Source organism: Macrotis lagotis, chromosome 4 (genome assembly GCF_037893015.1).
Source record: "Macrotis lagotis isolate mMagLag1 chromosome 4, bilby.v1.9.chrom.fasta, whole genome shotgun sequence".
Lineage (NCBI taxonomy): Eukaryota > Metazoa > Chordata > Mammalia > Peramelemorphia > Peramelidae > Macrotis > Macrotis lagotis.
In genome coordinates, this window is record NC_133661.1 from 245,248,556 (window position 1) to 245,268,809 (window position 20,254).

Below are 20,254 nucleotides of genomic sequence, written 5' to 3' on the forward strand. Positions count from 1 at the left end.
TCTGGTATAAAGGAAGGACTAAACAATTTTATATGAATTTTCCAGATTGTTGGGGTTCCGAGTCCCTAACCCTGACTGTGTGGAAGCAGTAACTATTTCTTATGCACAAAATAGATACCAAAAAAACCTGAAAAATAAATAAACAAAAGACTCACAGTGCACAATGACAAGATTTAAGCATTCAGTAATATCACTAATGTTAACAATCTGCCAGGAAGTTGAATCATTCAGCATTTTGCAGAGCAGCTTGATAGGAATTGCTACATTTCACACTGTATAAATATAAAGTTCAAGCTTGATATATTTACATAAGACTTTTCTCTTTGGTAAAAAGAATGATCACTTGGCACTTCTTACCTGAATGATAGGTTGAGGCAAGAGGAAGATTTTTCTTGATTCTTATTTTGAGAGAGATCCCTAGAGGTGATCTATGATCAAAGAAGATCCCTATAGGCACAGAAAAACTTTGGAAAGTAAGAGAGAGGTAGAGGAACCAATACTTCAACACTTCCCTGATCTCCAATTCGTTAAGAACTCTGCTGAGCTGAGATTTAGTACTACCAGAGGGAAAGTTCATTTACTCTGCGTATAGTTTGGTATATTCTAATTGTATAAATTCTATGATTTCTGTTTGCTATCTACTTAGTTAAAATAGGCCTGCTGGCTATTCATGATGGTCTTATGTATAAATTAGAATTTGGTGGTAAAGGAGTTAAGCCTTTAGATATAGCTTGGGGCACTCTTTCCCCTTTAAGGGATAGTGATTTGAAACCTCAAAATTCATTCCCTCTTATAACAATACTTAATGGGTCAAGTGGATATAATTCTAGTCTGGAACCACAATAGAGCAACCAAGCTTATTGCCCCAGTTTACTCTCACCTCCAGACAAGAATCAAGGTCTCCCTTTTAGAGAAATTAAAGATTTCAGAGATATGCTTAACTTCAAACCACATTTAGAAAAGCCATGTGGACAATGAATGTCCATGAATAACACACACACACACACACACACACACACACACACACACACACACACATACAAACATAACTTATAAAAGCAACTTAGGTCTGTATCTTCTCTTCCAGACCAGAGGATGGGCTCATTCTTCTTGACGTGAGGACAAAACTTACTTAGTCTCATCACTAGTAAGGTGATGGACGCAGGAGGAGTTCTGATACTCACAAGGTTACCTTCAAGCCTGGACATATCCATCTTTGGGGGTTGATCAGTCACCTATTCAGAAAAGAAAATATCAAATAAAAATGAAGCCAGGTTCCTAAGCCTAAGCTTACCCAGATGAGACAGGGGCTGTAGTGATCACTGTGAAGTTCAGGTTTGGAGAGAAAGAGTGCAATGTCTCCCCAAAGTTTAATTAAAATTTAACTAAAAAACTCTACTCATCATTACTGGCTAGTTAAAGGAAGAACAAATCTGCTGTTTTTTGAAAACTGACTCAGTATCCTGCACCACTGAATCATTTTGGGTCTTGGAGAAGAAGAAGACCAAGGGACAACCTAGGTATGTTATGATATGACAAGCTGCTAAATGTTCAGCAATGAGCCATTATATGGCCACAAGCAAGTAGGGAAGCATTCTCTGCAAATCCTCCTGACAAATGTATGACTTGCAAAAGGAGAAGGAGAAGGGATATACATAAAAATAAAAGTGTTATAAAAAACAAAAGATGTTAATAAAAATGACAAATTTTAAAAAAGGAGAATTGAGGATTTTGGACTTGACTCAGAGTGCAGTGGAAAGTCACACTACCATTCTTTAAAAAAATTTATTTATTCATTTATTTTTTTCCAATTACATGCAAAGGTAGTTTTCAACATTCATCCATTTTCAAGCTTATGAGTTCCACATTTTTCTAGCACTCTCCCTTCTTTCTCCTCTCCCCATGGCAGCAAACAATCTGGTAGTTGTGTATATGTACAATTCTAAAAGTGGTCAGGGAAGGGGATGTAGGAAGAGGGATGTGCTCATCTAAGCAAAGGAGAGTAAGGAAAGAAAAAAAACTGAAAGCAGAATTGAGGATCATCTGAGATGTGTCAGTATTGGAGGCAAGGGGTCCAGCAACCTGAATACTAAAATATTAATTAAAGAAACACTAAAATAAATAATATAATAAATATACATATATAAATAAATAAATAAATAATAAAAGACTAGGTAAAGGGAGATCAGTGGTTACATGAACTGAAAGAAAGAGGTCAAACTAAATGATAATCTTTTTTTAAAGGTTTTTTTGGCAAGGCAATGGGGTTAAGTGACTTGCCCAAGGCCACACAGCTAGCTAATTATTAAGTATCTGAGGCTGGATTTGAACTCAGGTACTCCTGACTCCAGGGCTGGTGCCCTATCCACTGCACCACCTAGCCACCCCTTAAATAATGATCTTTTATTGTTAAAAGATGAACCTGTGATTCAAAGAATCTCTTTTAAATAGAGGATATCATGGCTATTTTTCTGTAGTGGAGAAGGTGAAGAAACTCACTCAATTATGGACAAGGTGTTGAACAAGAGAGACACCAAAAGTTTACTTTTTTTGCCTGAATTAATAAGAGACCAGAACTTCAAGATGTTAGGAAGAGAGATTACTGCCCTCTCTCTGGTGTTTTTAGAGGCTCGAGAGGAACTTTCAGAACCCTGGAAAAAGGAAGTTGTGCACAGCTTTTTTTGTTTTTGTGACAGCCCCTTTGTTCTTGTGAATTTTCACTGCCAGGGTCAAAATTTTGAGACCGACTCATCAGATTTTCCTGTATGTCTTATCATTGAAATAACTTTTTTTTTATCAGAGTTGGTATAGGCAGCAGTGAGGTGGTGCACTGGGTAGAACCCTGAGCTTGGAGTCATGAAGACCTGGGTTCAAATTTGACCTCAGGCACTTACTAGTTGTGTGACCCTAACAAGTCACTTAACTCTATTTGCCTTAATTTCCTCATTTCTAAAATGAGCTGAGGAAGAAAATGACAAACCACTCCAGTATTTTTGGTTAGAAAACTCCAAATGGGGTTGCAGAGAGTTGGACACAACTGAAAATAACTAAATAACAACAAACTGGAAATAGAAATCGCATCTGTCTTCCAGAATTGTTGTGAGATAATAATTGTAAAGCTCTTAAAACTGTGCCTGGCATAGCAAATTACAACCAGATAGATAGACAGACAGACAGATAGCTAGATAGATATATGGATATAGAGATATGTGGATATATATGGAAAGACAGTAGACAGAGATAGATGGATATTATATATATATATATATAGTAGATATATATGGATATATATAGTAGATAGATATAGATTATGAATATACAGATATATAAATAGATATAGATATATGCATTCAGATAGCTGTATAGAGTAAATAGATATAAATAAATATAAATTTATATAGCAGATATAGATAGATTTAGTAGATAGATATAGATATAGTAGATCAATAAAGATATATGAACAAATAGATATAAATAAATATATGGATATGTAGATAGATATATGGTTTTATATATAGATATAGTAGATATATAGTAGATAGATATGAATTTATAAATAGATACAAATATATATAGATACATGAATATATAGATACAGATATATAGATATATGGATATATAGATAGATATTGATAGATATAGTAGCTAAATATAGGTATATGATATATATATAGTAAATAAATAGGCAAATTGATAGATACATAATTAACATAAATAATTTTAGAGACACTGAACAAAAATGGAGCATGGATGGTCTGCTTTAGTGAAAGATACAGAGTAATATGAACAGTAATAATAGAGAATACTTATAAGGTTCTTTGCAGTTTGCTCACAATTTCTCCTTTAATCCTGACAACAGCCTCCTGGGGTATGCAGTACAAGTATTATTATATCCATTCTACAAACAAAGAAATTGTGTCACAGAATTTATTGATTTTCCTGAAGTCTCATAGCTACTGTGACAGAGTCAGGACACCAATCATAGTTTATCAGACTCCAAATCTGGTGCCCTTTTCACAGTACCTCAGTTGCCTCTTAGTAAAATGAATATATAATTCCTAAAAACTCATATCTTATAGAAAGAAATCCGCGTGTGTGTGTGTGTGTGTGTGTGTGTGTGTGTGTGTGTGTTTGTGCTTAACTTTTGTAATGGAATATTTTCATCAAAGGTAGAGCAAAAACAATGAGGTGAATAGAGTGCTAGTCCTGGAGTCTGGAAGATACATCTTCCTCAGTTCCAGTCTGGTGGCAGACATTTTACTAGCTGAGTGACCCTGAGCAAGTCACTTAATCTTTTTTGCTTCCATTTCCTCACCTATAAAATGACTTAGGGAAGGAAATGGCAAATCATTCCAATAACTCTATCAAAAAAACCCCAAATGGTTTTAGGAGGATTTGGATATAACTGGGGAAAAAATGACTGAACAGCAACATAGCAAAATTAAACATTTGAATTTTCCCTCCCAACATTTGGGGGCCATAATGCCTCCTTCCACCCACCCCCATTTTAGGGGAGAGGAGAAAGATTAGGTTCACAATTTAACTCAATTCCTAAGACATTAGTTCAACAAGTTCCAAATAGAAAGCCCCCCACCGCAAGATTTATTTGGGTCCTGGATCCTTTAAAATGGATTATTATTATTATTAGTAGTAGTAGTAGTAGCACTACTACTACTACTATTACTACTACTACTACTACTACTACTACTATTAATAGCTATCATTTATGTAGTACTTTAAGGTTTGCAAAGCACTTTACAATTATTACTTCATTTGATCCTCAAAACAACTCTGGAATCTAAGTGTTAATATTATCTCAATTTTAAGAACAAAAGAACTGAAGTAGACAGAAATTAAGTGACTTGCCCCACACCATGCAAGTTGGTAATTATCTGGGGCCAGATTTGATTTAAACTCAGATTTTCCCAATTTTTCTTGTGTTTTGTGTGCCTATACTAATTTATGTATGAACTCACATATATCTTCATACACACACACACACACATGTATATATATATATATATATATATATATATATATATATATATATATATATATATATATATATATATACACATACACACATTCACACCCAAACATATATTTTAGAGACCTTGAGATTAAGGAAAGACCTTAGAGATTATTTTCTCTAGGGGTTCTCATCCATTTTGTGTATCATGGATTCTGTCAGCAGTCTAGTAAAGCCTACCTCTTCTCAGTATAATGTTTTTAAGTGAATGAAATAAAATACTTAGGATTAAAAGAGAAACCAATTATACTGAGATACAGTTATCAATTTAAAAAAAATCTCATGTTAAGAACCCCTCCTCTAATCAAATCTCTTCAAATGGGGAAACTGAGAACCAGGGAGATTAAGTCACTTAATCAAGCTTAAAAAGATAGGAACTAGTGGTGGCTAGATTGCGCAGTGGCTAGAGCACCATCCTTGGAGTCAGGAGTACCTGGGTTCAAATCCGACCTCAGACACTTAATAATTACCTAGCTGTGTGGCCTTGGGCAAGCCACTTAACCCCATTGCCTTTCAAAATCTAAGGAAAAAAAAAGGAACTGTCAGAAATAATATTTGAACCCAAATTCATTGACTCTAGAGATTTTTTCCAGTGTGCTAAACTGCTTCCATATTATTTTAAATTTATATTCATACCTTTATCCCCATTTACATGTGTATATGCAAATAAATGTAGAGATACAAATATTTGCATGCATTTGTATGTAAGTGTTCATGCATATCTATAAATACATAGGAGCATATATATGAATATATGCACACACCTATATGCTTTTATTTTTAAATATATATGTGTGTGTGCTTTAAAGATTGGCTCTTTAAAATGGAAGATAATGACACTGGAAATTATTCTAAGCTTTTCAAAGACATAAATGACCAAACTGCCTCCTGGCTCCTGAATTATGTTACCCAGAAAGAACTTAATAGCATGTTATTATCACTTCTCACTGACAGGATTTCAGGACTGAGCAGACAAACAAGGAGTACCTTTATAATCACCAACACACTCACCTCTGGCAGAAGCTGGACCATTGCTAATTCCAGGTAAGTTCATCAGCGAAAGAGAGCTCAGGGCCACTAATTTGACTTTAGCATTTTAGTAATTGCTGGGGGTATAGTTGATTGTCACCATCTGAAAGAAAATTAGGCAGACTCCTAGGGCATCTGAACTGCAACCTGGGGCAGTAGCAAAGCCAGATGTGAGGAAGTTTCAGGGAACAGATTAAATTTTTTTTCTCATTTTACCAGCTGTTGGGTAAGATTGTTATGAAAAAAAGAGTTGTATCAATTGCTTCCTTTTCTTTTCTTTCCTTTCTTTTCTTTTTTTGTTCAGGTCTCTGATTTCATCTGTTGGGGTGTGTGTGTGTGTGTGTGTGTGTGTGTGTGTGTGTCTGTGTGTGTGTGTGTAGGTATACAAACATAATATAAATAATATACAAATATATAATATACAAACAGATATATGCAAACAAGCTCTCCACAGGATAAATAGGAAATAATTAACAGAAGGAAAGCACTGGATTTAAGAGGGTTAGGAAGACTTTCTGAAGAAAACAAGATTTTAATTGGGAATTAAAGGAAAGCAGGGAAGACAGAAGGCAGATAGGGAGAAAGGAATGTTCCATACACGGAGGAAAGTCAGAAAAAATTCCCAGAGCCAAGAAATGACTAAGAATGTCTTGTTCATATAACATACAACATATAAGTGTTCAAGATCAAAGAGTTCCTGTTGGGGAATAAGGTGTAAAAAAGAGGATGGCAAATTATGAAGGACTTTGAATGGCAAACAAAGCATTTGTATTTGATCTTGGAGCAGGAAGGGAGCCACTGGATTTAAGTAGTTAGCAACTAATCTGTGGCTTAGAGTTTTAGAGATTTATTTGAGACCTCAGGAGGTTAAATGACTTGCCTAGGTTTGGACAGTAGACAATATATATCTAAGACATGACTTGAAACCAGGACTTTTCTCAACATGAGGGCTGGCTCTCTATCTACTAGGCTACAGTATTTTAGCTTTGCTGACCTTAAAATGTTACATATATATAAATATAAATATATATATATATATCTACATATCTACATCTATATCTATGTCTATGTCTATGTCTACGTCTACGTCTACATCTATGTCTACGCCTATATCTATGTCTATATCTATCTATATCTATATCTGTATCCATATCTATATCTATATCCATATCTATATACACATCTATATCTATAACCATATCTATATCCATATCCATATCTATATCCATATCTACATCTACATCTAATCTATCTCTATCTCTATCTCTATCTCTATCTCTATCTCTATCTCTATCTCCATCTCCATCTCCATCTCCAACTCCAACTCCACCTCCACCTCCACCTCCACCTCCACCTCCACCTCCACCTCCACCTCCACCTCCACCTCCACACCTATACCTATACCTATACCTATACCTATACCTATACCTATACCTATACCTATACCTATACCTATACCTATACCTATACCTATACCTATACCTCTATCTCTATCTCTATCTCTATCTCTATCTCTATCTCTATCTCTATCTCTATCTCTATCTCTATCTCTATCTCTATCTATATCCCTATCCCTATCCTTATCTCTATCTCTATCTCTATCTCTATCTCTATCTCTATCTCTATCTCTATCTCTATCTCTAATCTATATCTATATATGATGCTTTTCTTATTGTAAAGATGGAGGCTGACACTTGTTGAATATTGGTCTTACCCTAGCAAATTAAGCCCCTAATATTTTCCTAGAAAGTACTGATGAGTGAGATATCTTGATGTTTGTCCTTCACTCTCTTAAAGACAACCCTGACATCAGGGAGGTGATGCCATGACAAGCATGTGAATTGGATTTGAGTGAAGGGGTGCTGTGCTATCATTTTCTCCTCCAAATCTATCTGGGTCCAGTGACCAGATATGAATCAAGAAGACTGGAGATGGCCCTAGATAGCGATCAGGGTTAAGTGACTTCCCCAAGGTCACATAACTAGTGAGTGTCAAGAGTCTAAGGTTGGACTCAAACTCTGGTCCACCTCATTTCAAAGGCAGTGCTCTATCCAAGATCATTTTATTAATGCTCTGGAGAATTTTATGCTTCACATTAGTAAATCAATAAACTCCTACATGACAAGCCCTATGCTCAGTGCTAGAAAGAAAGCATGTGAAATAGCCTACTCTCAAGTAGCTCAAAGTCTAAAGAGGGCAAAAACATAAACAAAAACTTCACCCATATATAACAGGAAATGACAAATACAGGATAAATTGGAGATAAGCAATAAATGGAAGGCATTCTCAACATCAATGTTTTCATCAGAGTAGCACTCATTCCACCAGTAGAGCTCCCAACCTCTTTCCCTTGCCTATAATTTTTAGTTTCTGGTCTTTGTAAGCTACTGTGACAAAGACTGTGCCTCAACCCTTAGCCAGTCTTCTGGTCCTGACTTTATTTATATGGCTAGACTGCTTTCTGGACCATAGTCCACCACTGGTCCCATACTCAACACTCTTCTAGCTTATTAGCATATGATAAGACTTGCCATTTTAATAGCATAACCTTGAAGGACCTGAGGTAGAAAGGCAGCATGAGAGAGTGGAAAGAGCATTATCTATGGAGTCAGAGGACTTGGGATGTTTAATACATATATGACCTTGGGCAAGTCACTTAATTGCCTTACTTGTAAAATGAAGAGGTTAGACTAGATGACTTCTACCCTAGTTCTATGATTTTTTTTAACCTCTCAGTGTTCTAGACAATTCTCTAAGACTATAATAATAACAAGCATTTATATAGTACTTTAAGGTTTTTAAAACTCTTTACAAATATTATTATTATCACCATTTTACAAATGAGGTTCGAGATCACACAATCAGGAGATAGCAGAGGCAAGATTTGAACTCACAATTTCTTAACTCCAAGTCCATCATTCTATACATTGCAACGCATACTTGCCCAGAACGATGGCTTAATAGTTGCTGATTGACAAGGGAAGAGAAAGGTCTCCTCACTAGGAGTAACTTATACCTCTTAAATCATAGATTGAGCAAAATAAAACAAAGAAAGAGCTCAAGGTAACTTTAGCACCAGAAATGAGTCACACGAATTACATGTTAGATGGTGAATTGAATTTGAGAAATTGGAAGTAGAGTCTTTTTTTTTAGCTCAACTTCTTTCCCAGTGCTCATGACCCTTGCAATGCAGAGTAGTTTGTATATTTCATGAAAGTGCAATATTCCCTTTAGGCTCACTCTCCAAACCTTGACTCACATGGATGGGCTAAGACCCCAGAGAGCAATTTTTCTCTATTCAAGGTTCTATTATCCAATAACCCTAAAGGACTGGGGTTTCCAGTCCCTGATCTGGTATGCTCCCTAACCCCAAAGCCAATAACAGTCAATCAGTGGAAATCAATTGATTCTAAGTTTCAAAATCATCATAGCAAACAAGGGGATTCACATTAAGTTGGCAGAGTAGGTTCAAACTTTATATACAAACATGGGGTGGGGTTGAAGGATTGAAGAGCACCTTAAGACTCCTTTCCCTGAATCCTTTTTTTTTTTTAGTTTTTTTGCAAGGCAAATGGGATTAAGTGGCTTGCCCAAGGACACAAAGCTAGGTAATTATTAAGTGTCTGAGACCGGATTTGAACCCAGGTACTCCTGACTCCAAGGCCGGTGCTTTATCCACTACGCCACCTAGCCGCCCCTTCCTGAATCCTTTTCTTGCATAAAGGAATCCCCACCAAGTTCAATTCTGGGTAAGTCATAACCAGTAGATAAGTCCCTTGTTCAGTTAAAGCTCTTTGCATTCTGACAGTTTAATCCACTACTCGTGTCCAGCAGATCCTTCCTCAGGGCTGGCTCTTCCCTGGACTCAACTACAGTTATTACTGATTCTGGCAGTCTTTGCTATCTACTCTGCTTGCTGAAGAAACTACTGACATTTTTAAGATTACCAGGTCCTAACCTTGGTCATTCTGCAAATGGATACTCATTGCCTAAGATCTGGAAAGAACATACATAGCAACTCACTGGGATAGAGAGTGTTAACTTAGATATAGATAAATATATATATGTAATATTCATAATACATGCATTTTCTCATTCTCTCAATAATAACTGATGTTTATATTCTTTACTGCAGACTTGAGAAATAACTACTCCAGTATCACCTCATTTTATAAATGAAGATATAGGTTTAGGGATATGAATGAGCCACCTATGTCATATGACTGGCAGGTTCCTCAGGTGGCATTCATAATGATGGTATTCAAGAGCTCTTGATTCCAAGTCTAGCATCTTTCCTGTGCTTCTTAACTAGTTGGGTGACTATGGACAAACCTTTTCCCATTTGTGGACCATTTTCTACTAACATAAAATGAAAGACAGGAATAGATGTTGTTTATGGTCCTTTATTAGCCACAGAGCTCTGAGATATCTATACCAATTGTTGATTCAAGGAAGGAAAAGACTATATCCATCTTGCTCTTTTTTCTGCCCCTTTGTTTCTTAACTGGTCTTAATCACTGATTGGGCATTGCCTCAAGCAAACTGAAACTTACTAAAGACCTTTGTGCAAAAAGGTCAAAGTCTCCCACCATATTCAAGGCTGTCTCCAATACTCCTGATCCATATCTGATCACTGAACCCAGATGGCTCTGGAGGAGAAAGTGAGATTGGCAACTTTGCCCAGACCTCCCTCATTTAAATTCATTTCACTTTCCTGTCATGGTATCATCTACCTGATGTAATGATCTTCTTCAAGAATGAAGGACAGGAGGGCAGCTAGGTGGCACAGTGGATAAAGCACCGGCCCTGGAGTCAGGAGTACCTGGGTTCAAATCCGGTCTCAGCCACTTAATAATTACCTAGCTGTGTGGCCTTGGGCAAGCCACTTAACCCCATTTGCCTTGCAAAAACCTAAAAAAAAAAGAATGAAGGATAGGGGCAGCTAGGTAACTTGGTGGATAGAGCATCAGCCCTGGAGTCAGGAGGACCTGAGTTCAAATTTCATCTCAGACACTTAAAAATTGCCTAGCTGTATGACCTTGGGCAAGTCACGTAATTCCATAACCTTAAATAAATAAAAATTTTAAAAAAAGAATGAAGGACAAATAGCAACATATATATGTATATATATATATGTGTGTGTGTGTGTGTGTATGTGTGTACATATATACACATGCATGTGTGTGTAGTCTTCCTTTGTGTATGTGTGCTATCTTTTCTCCCTAAATCTCCCCTCTTCCTAACATCTCTTTAACTGTTGAGAATACTACTTAGTGACTAGGCTCAAAACTTAGTCATTCTTTATTCCTGACTCTCTCTCACTCCACATACCAATCAGTTGCCAAGTTCTGTCAAGTCTACTTTCATAATATGATTTGAATGTCTCCATCTTTCTCTAATGCTGTCATCACCCTGGTACAGACCCTCATATCTATCTATCTATCCATCCATCTATGGATATCTATCTATTTATCTATCAGATACAGAGACATATATATGTATATACATATATATATATACATATATGTCTACACATACATACACACACACACACACACACACACAGAGCTTGCCTCTCCCTCACCTGACAATTAACAGTAAATCTCTCTTGAAGGCCTCCAAAGAAGAAAGTGAAAATCTTTTGTATACATACTCAGTTCTGGCTTCTCAACCAAGAAGACTTCATTACTGCAGTACTAGCTCCTCAGTTATTTATGGCTAAAAATAAGTTTACCAGATCTCCAAAGTGTTAAACTGAAATCACTGAGTGAATATTTCACAAGTTCTGACCAGACATCCTTGGCCAAAATCTCCTTACCTAAGCATTTGTTACAGCTTTATTTGATGCTCAGGATGTAGCACTTCAAGGAATTGGTTCTTTGCATACTTTGTACTCAATTCAATGTTGTTCATCCTTGTAGGATATATATATATATATATATATATATATATATATATATATATATATATATATATTATGACTGCTAGACCCCTCTAAATAAATACAAGTACTCTGTCACTTTTTTCCTTTGACTTGTCTCCTTTGTTTCAGTTACTTGGCTTTATAAGTATGTTATAGCCAGGGATATGCTGGTTAAAAATTCCAAAGCCAATTAAAAAAAATGTATATCTGACCAACTTTTAAGTTTAATTTATATTATTAACATTTTTCCCATCATTCTCTTGTCTAAATAAGCAACAAATCAATAAACAAAGCCCTGATATGTAGTGCTTGCCAATTTCTAAGATGTAAATGCTCACACTGAAAATTTAACAGTGAGTTTTTGTAAGCCTGTTCAAGGTTCAAGCTGGCTCCAGTATGCTTCTGGTTCTAGCCAATTTCCCTTGCAAACACCGTTTTCAGCTAAGCAGTGCATGCTGTTTATCTAATACACTTATCTATATCTATACCTTAAGATTAAACTTCCCTGTAAAAAAGGAATTTCTTAGGCCAATTACAAAATATTGTTTATAGATCACTTTCTTTGCTAAATTTCCAATGGAAAAATCCATTTATGCTCAATGGAGCTTGAGGTCCCTTTATTTCTATTCCAATACCATTGGCTTCAGGTCAAGAAGAAAATTAGGTACTAAAGGGGAAAGTTAAAATTACATTTGTCTTAGGAGGAATAACTTCAGTACATTCTCTCCAGAAATGAGTACATGGTAAATTCACCACGGTTAGAGAGCCTAGTTAGAGGATTCTGCCATCTTGTATAATAATGGGTTAGTTACTATTTTTATTTTTTTTTATTTTTTCTTTTTTCTTTTTTAGATTTAGTCTTTTGCGAGGCAAATGAGGTTAAGTGGCATGCCCAAGGCCACACAGCTAGGTAATTATTAATTGTCTGAGGTCAGATTTGAACTCAGGTACTTCTGACTCCAAGGCCAGTGTTCTTATCAGCTACACCACCTAGCCGTCCCTAGTTACTATTTTTAAATAAATATTTTATTTCTTTTCCAATTATATACAATAGTAGTTTCTACCTATCATTTTATAAGGTTTTGAATTTAAAAATTTTTCCCCCACCCTCCCTTCTCTCCCCCCTCTCCCTCACAGAAGGCAATTTGATAGTCTTTACATTGTTTCCATGCTATGCATTGATCAAAATTGAATGTGTTGAGAGAAAAAACATAACTTTGAGGAAGAAATAAAATATTAGAGATAGGAAAATTATGTAGTGCATAAGACAACTTTTTCTAAAACAAAAATGAAGGTAATAATCTTTGGTCTTAGTTTAAACTCCACAATCCTTTCTTTGGATACTGATGATATTCTCCATCACAGATACCCTAAAATTGTCCCTGATTATTGCACTGATGGAATAAGCAAGTCCATTAAGGTTGATCATCCCCCCCATGTTGCTGTTAGGTTATATAATGTTCTTCTGGTTCTGCTTATCTCACTCAGAAATTCATGCAAGTCTTTCCAGGCTTCTCTGAAGTCCTATCCCTCCTAATTTCTAATAGAATAATAGTGTTCCATCACATACATATACCACAATTTGTTCAGCCATTCCCCAATTGATGGGCATCCCCTCTATTTCCAATTCTTTGCTACCACAAAAAGAGCTGCTAACAATATTCTTGTACAAGTGATGTTTTTATCCTTTTTCATGAGCTCTTCAAGGTATAGACCAAGTAGTGGTATTTCTGGATCAAAGGGTATGCACATTTTTATTGTCCTTTAGGTATAATTCCAAATTGCTCTCCATAAAGGTTGGATGAGTTCACAGCTCCACCAACAATGCATTAGTGTCTCAAATTTCCCACATCCCTTCCAATATTGATCATTATCCTTTCTGGTTATACTGGTCAATCTGAGAGGTGTGAGGTGATACCTCAGAGATGCTTTAATTTGCATTTCTCTAATCAGTAATGATTTAGAGAAATTTTTCATATAACTATAGATAGCTTTGATTTCTTCATCTGCAAATTACCTTTGTATATCCCTAGACCATTTGTCAACTGGGGAATGGTGTGTTTGTTGTTTTTTTTTTTTTATAAATTCTCTATATATTTTAGAAATGAGTCCTTTGCCAGAAATACAAATTGTAAAAATTGTTTACTACATTTCTTTTGATCTTGGTTACATCAGTTTCATTTGTGCAAAAGCCTTTTAATTTAATGTAATCAAAATTATGTTTGTTTTTTATGATGTTCTCTTTGTCTTATTTGGTCATAAATTGTTTCCCTTTCCATAAATCTGACAGGTAAATTATTTCTTGTTTTCCTAGTTTGCTTATAATATTTTCCTTTATGTTCAAAATCCTGCACCCATTTTGATCTTATCTTGGTATAGGGTGTGAGGTGTTGGTCTAATCCAAGTTTCTGCCATATTATCTTCCAATTTTCCCAACAGTCTTATTGAAGAGTGAGTTTCTATCCCAGAAGCTGGACTCTTTGAGTTTATCAAACAGCAGATTACTATAATCATTTCCTGCTGTCTCTCTTGAGCTTAGTCTATTCTACTGATTCACCACTCTATTTTTTAACCAGTACCAGACAGTTTTGTTGATTGATGCTTTTTAATATAATTTTAGAACTGGTAAGGCTATGCCACCTTCTTTTTCACTTTTTAAATTAAATCTCTTGCTATTCTTGACTTTTTGTTTCTCCATATGAATTTAATTACAATTTTTTTCTAGCTCATTAAAGTAATTTTTTAGAAGTTTGATTGAGGTATGGCACTAAATAAGTAGGTTAATTTAGGTAGAATTGTCATTTTTATTATATTAGTTTGGCCTATCCATGAGCAGTTAATATTTGCTCAGTTATTTAAATCTGATTTTATTTGTGTGAAAAGTGCTTTATAGTTGTTTTCATAGAGTTTCTGAGTCTGCCTTGGCAGATAGAGTCCCAAGTATTCTATATTGTCTGAAATTATTTTAAATGGGATTTCTCTTTCTAGCTCTTGCTACTGTATCTTGCTAGTTTCATATATATATACATATATATATATATAATATATATATATAATGCTGAGGAGTTATATGGGTTTATTTTACTTTATTTCTTGTGACTTTGTTAAGTTGCTAATTGTTTCTAGTAGTTTTTTATATGATTTTTTAGTCTTCTCTAGATATACCATTATGTCATCTGCAAAAAAAGTGAGTTTTATTTCTTCCTTCCCAATTCTAATTCCTTCAATTTCTTTTTCTTCACTTATTTCTGAAGCTAACATTTCTAATACAATATTGAACAGTAGTTGTGAAAATAGTCACCCTTGTTTTACCCCAGATCTTATTAGGAATGCTTCTAGATTATCCCCATTGCATATAATACTTGTTAATGGTTTCAGATACTGCTTATCATTCTAAGGAACAATCCATTTATTCCTATGCTGTCTAGCATTTTTATTAAGAATAGGTACTGTATTTTGTCATGCTTTAGCATCTATAGAGACAATCACATGATTTCTATTTGGTTTGTTATTGATATAGTCAATGATACTGACAGTTTTCCTAATATTGAACCAACTCTGCATTCCTAGAATAAATCCTGTTTGGTCATAGTGTATTATCCTAGTGATAACTTGCTGTAATCTCTTTGCTAAGATTTTATTAAAAATTTTTGCATCCAAATTCATTAAAGAAATTTGTCTTATTTTCTTTCTCTGTTATGACTCTTCCTGGTTAGGTATCAGTCTCATATTGGTCTCATAGAAGAAGTTAGGTGGAGTTCCATCTTCACCTATTTTTCCAGAATTTATAAAGAATTGGAACCAATTGTTCCTTAAATGTTTGATTGAATTCACTTGTGAATCCATCTGGCTCTGGGGATTTTTTTCTTAGGGAGTTCATTGATGGCTTGTTGAACTTCCTTTTCTGAGATAGTTATTTAATTTCCTCTTCATTTAACCTGGGCAACTTATACTTTTGTAAATATTCATCCATTTCACTTAGGTTATCAAATTTATTGGCGTACAGTTGTGCAAAATAGTTCTGAATTATTACTTTAATTTCCTCCTTATTGGTGAAGAGTTCATTTTTTTTCATTTATGATTTTCTCCTTTCTTTTTTTAATCAAATTAACCAAAGGTTTATCTATTTTATTATTTTTTTCATAAAAACCAACTCTTGGTTTTATTATTAATTCAATAGCTTTTTTACTTTCAATTTTATTAATTTCTCCTTTAAGTTTTAGATTTCTAATTTGGTATTTAGTTGGGTTTTTAAAATTTGTTCTTTCTCTAATTTTTTAGTTGCAAGCTTAATTCATTGATTTCCTCTTTCTCTATTTATTCATGTATTTAGAGATATAATATATCCCCTAATAACTGCTTTAGCTTTATCCCATAAGTTTTGGTATGTTGTCTCATTATTGTCATTTTCTAGGATGAAATTGTTAATTCTATCTAAAATTTTTTGTTTGATCCATTCAATCTTTAAAATGAGGTTATTTAGTTTCCAATTAATTTTAGGTCTATCTCTCCATGGCCCATTATTGCACATGATTTTTATTGCATTATGGTCTGAGAAGGAAGTATTCACTATTTTTGCCTTTCTGTATTTGTTCAAGAAGTTTTTAATGCCCTGGTACATGGTCAGTTTTTGTGTAGCTGCCATGTACTGCAGAAAAGAAAGGTACATTACTTTGTATACCCATTCAATTTTCTCCAAAGCTCTATCATGTCTAGGTTTTCTAACATTCTATTTACTTCCTTAACTTCCTTCTTGTTTATTTCATGGTTAGATTTATCTAATTTTAAAAGAGGTAGGTTGAGGTCTCCCACCAGTAGAGTTTTGCTGTCTGTACAATCCTGTAACTCATTTAGCTTTTTCTCTAAGAATCTGGATGTTATACCACTTGGTGCATACATATTTAATATTGAAATTGCTTCACTGTCTTTTTTTTAGGTTTTTTGCAAGGCAAATGGGGTTAAGTGGCTTGCCCAAGGCCACACAGCTAGGTAATTATTAAGTGTCTGAGACCAGATTTGAACCCAGGTACTCCTGACTCCAGGGCCGGTGCTTTATCAACTGCACCAGCTAACCACCCCATGCTTCATTGTCTTTTTAGGAGGATATAGTTTCCTTCCTTATCTCTTGGCTTAGTTACGTCTATGAGATCCAGTTTTTTCATTTATAAAATAAAGTAGTTGGATCGGTTGATATAAAATCTATTCTATTTCTAAATCCATAGGTCTCCTAAAGTCCTATCTCCCAACAGTTGGTTCTTGCTAGCATTACCTTTTCAAGTAATCTTCCAATGACTCTCACCAGAAAGTCATATTAAAAAAATTTGTGGCATAATTTCCAAAGGTATGCAAATACCAGCTAAAAAGCAGGAAGCAGTTCCTTCAGCATGATTTTTTAGACCATCCCCAAATCAGTCTTGTGGACTTGATGATGATTATCACCAAACATAAAATTCTGAACATTCAACAAAGATCATATCCAAGATTGAACTTGTTATATTTTCCCACAGAATTTCCCCCTTTCCTAACTTTCTTATTACTGCTAAGGGCACCATTGTCCTTGCAGTGACCCAGGCTCAAAACCTTCTCATTGTTGATTCTTTACTCTCTTCCTCATATCATACATCTAATCAATTTTACATTAATAATATTTCATGGATGTGTCCTTATCTCTCTTTTGATACTGTCAGAACCCTGATGTAGGCCTTTGTTCCTTCATGCTTGCATTATTGCAAAATAGACTTTGGGTTAGTCACTTTTCCTCTAGTCTTTCTCCATTCCAGTCCATCCTCCATCCAGCTGACAAATTAATCTTCCTAAAGTCCAGATCTGACCATGTCAACTCCTTCAGGGGCTTCCCATTACTCGAGGATCAAATATATACAATTGATTCTATTTTCACAACATCTCTTGAATCTGTCCCCTTCTGTCTGCATATAAACCTACCTCCAGACTTCAAGTCTTCTTTATTTTTCACCTTGACTACTGTAATAACCTAATTAGTTTAGTATTTCAAGCTCCACAGAGGCTATTCCAAATACTGTTACCTCTCCTCATGTCTCCTATCATACTCCCTCTGTTCACTTTTTGAACCAAGGCCTTGCCTCATATTCAAAGGAAAAAAAATTGAGACCATTCAAGGAAATGTATGTTTTATGTTTGAACTTTGTAGGTCTATTTAGATGTGGTTGTAAGGGAAATATGAATAGATGTTTCTAGAGTCTTTTCTCTCCACATTACTTCGAGGGAGACTAATCCCTGCCAAGAGGGAAGCAGGAGCTTTGGTCAGAAGCTCCTCTGCCCTCCTTAGATAGAGGAGTTACTGGGCTAAAATCATATCTAGCCACCCTCCTAAATATTGTTAGTCTAGGAGAAATACTTTTAATGTTCAAGTTGAGTTCTTCAATTGTCATTCCTTTATAAAGGGAGAAGCTAGGTGGTACAGTGGATGGAGCACTAGCCTTGGAGTCAGGAGGTCTGGAGTTCTAATCCTACCTCAGACATATTAACTATGTGACTTTGGGCAAGTCATTTAACCCTGCTTACCTCACATCCAGGGTCATCTCCAGTCATTTTGATTCACATCAGGCCACTTGATCTAGATGACACTGGAGGAGTCTGGTGATTTAACACAGCATCCCTTCACTCAAAACCAATTCATATGCTTGTCATGGCATCGTCACCCTGATGTCACGGTCTTCAAGAACAAAGGACAAATATCATAATCATTATCATCATGGATAATGGGAAAGGCAGGCTCCAAGCTATGGATCTCAAGTTATGGGATATATACCCCACAGTACTCAGCTATCCTCACAGTTATTACTGGCATCCTTTAGAAGTCTACTTCCTTTGTCACTAATATCTCTCTATTTAGGGAAAGAATTTTAGACTGGGAAGAGATCTCAGTGACAAATGAGTAAAGCTCCACTCTTCAATTTGTTGGGAAAGATAAGTCACACAAAAAGAGCAGAAATGCGTGAGTTGGATCACAGGTTTAATTACATTGGTTTTTTTTCCCAGACACCCTTTTCCCAAATTTTTCTTTTGTTGGTGAAGGAATCACCATTCTTCCCATCACCTATGATCTTTAATCCCTCATTCTCCCTTACCCCACATTTACAATCAGTTGCCAAATCACATTATTTCAATTTCTACATCTTTTTTTATAACTTTTCCTTCTATCTGCTCACATAGTCACTCCCCTACTTCAGGTCTTCTTTGCCTCTCATTTGGACTACAGTAATCACTTCCCAGTTGGCTCAGTATCTTGCTTTTCACACTTATCTTTCCTCAAGTTTCCTACTACACTTGTCATGGACTTTACTTTTCATTTCACAGAAAAATTGAGATTATTTACTTTTATCTTCTTCCTTTCCTCATCTCACATCACTCCAATGTCTTCCTCTAACCTTTCTCTATCTTCTTTCTCACTTTGACTCTCAAGAAGAGAGTCACCTTGAAAAGGCAAGGGAAGTCCCTCTAAATGCATACATGATTTCCATTCCCTCTTATCTTCTCCAGATGGCTGTCTCTCGCTCTCATTCTCAGTCTCTTTTCAATTCCATTCTGCCTAAACACCTGTTAATCCAAACATACCCACAAACTATTATTTTGTATCTCTTCTCCTCTTTGTGACTAAACTCCTTGAGAAAAAGATCTAAAATCAGTGGCAACTTTTGTTTTCTTTCCTTTCAATCTTTTCAATTCCTCTGCAATCTTGTTTCCGATGGCATCATTCAATTGAAAATGCTCCCTTCAAATTACCACTGATCTCTTGCCAAATCAAGTGTTCTTTCTGTTCTTCCTTGACCTCTTGGCAGAACAGGATCCTGTCAGTCACTTTCACTTTCGCATTTTGTCTTCTCTCTAGGTTATTACAACATTCTCTTGATTTTCTTCCTCTCTCTTCCACTGCTTCTTAGTTTCCTTTGCCAGTTCCTCATCCATATGACATTCTCCAACCATGAGTATCTCCTTAGGCTCTGTTCATGGTCCCCTGCTCTTCTCATTTTGTATTATTTCACTTGGTGATTTCATTAGCTTCCAAAGGTTCAGTTATCATTTCTATGTAGATGACTCTCAGATCTGTTTATGAAGTCATAGTCTCTCTCTGCTTAGCTATAGTGATGAATCTTCAACTCCCACTTAAATAGCTTAAACTGGATATACTGTAGGTACCACCAACTAAAGTAATGAAGTACTAAAGCAGGTGGTGAAGTAAATAGAATGCTGACCTGGAGTCAAAGTCCTGAATTTTAATTTGACTTCTGCCA

At 35.4% G+C, this 20,254-nt stretch overlaps 1 long non-coding RNA gene across 5 annotated transcripts in view; it reads right to left on the reverse strand.

The window, feature by feature from the left end:
• Window positions 1-19,990, reverse strand: part of LOC141522290 (uncharacterized) — a 119,890-nt gene extending 99,900 nt beyond the window's left edge. For all 5 annotated transcript variants that reach the window (XR_012478185.1, XR_012478187.1, XR_012478188.1 and 2 more), the window contains exons 1-5: window positions 19,339-19,990; window positions 18,525-18,675; window positions 6,041-6,161; window positions 1,185-1,235; window positions 358-447 (exon numbers count right to left, since the gene is read on the reverse strand). This is a non-coding gene — a long non-coding RNA (uncharacterized LOC141522290). The remainder of the gene's footprint in view (window positions 1-357; window positions 448-1,184; window positions 1,236-6,040; window positions 6,162-18,524; window positions 18,676-19,338) is intronic.
• Window positions 19,991-20,254: the final 264 nt, after the last annotated feature.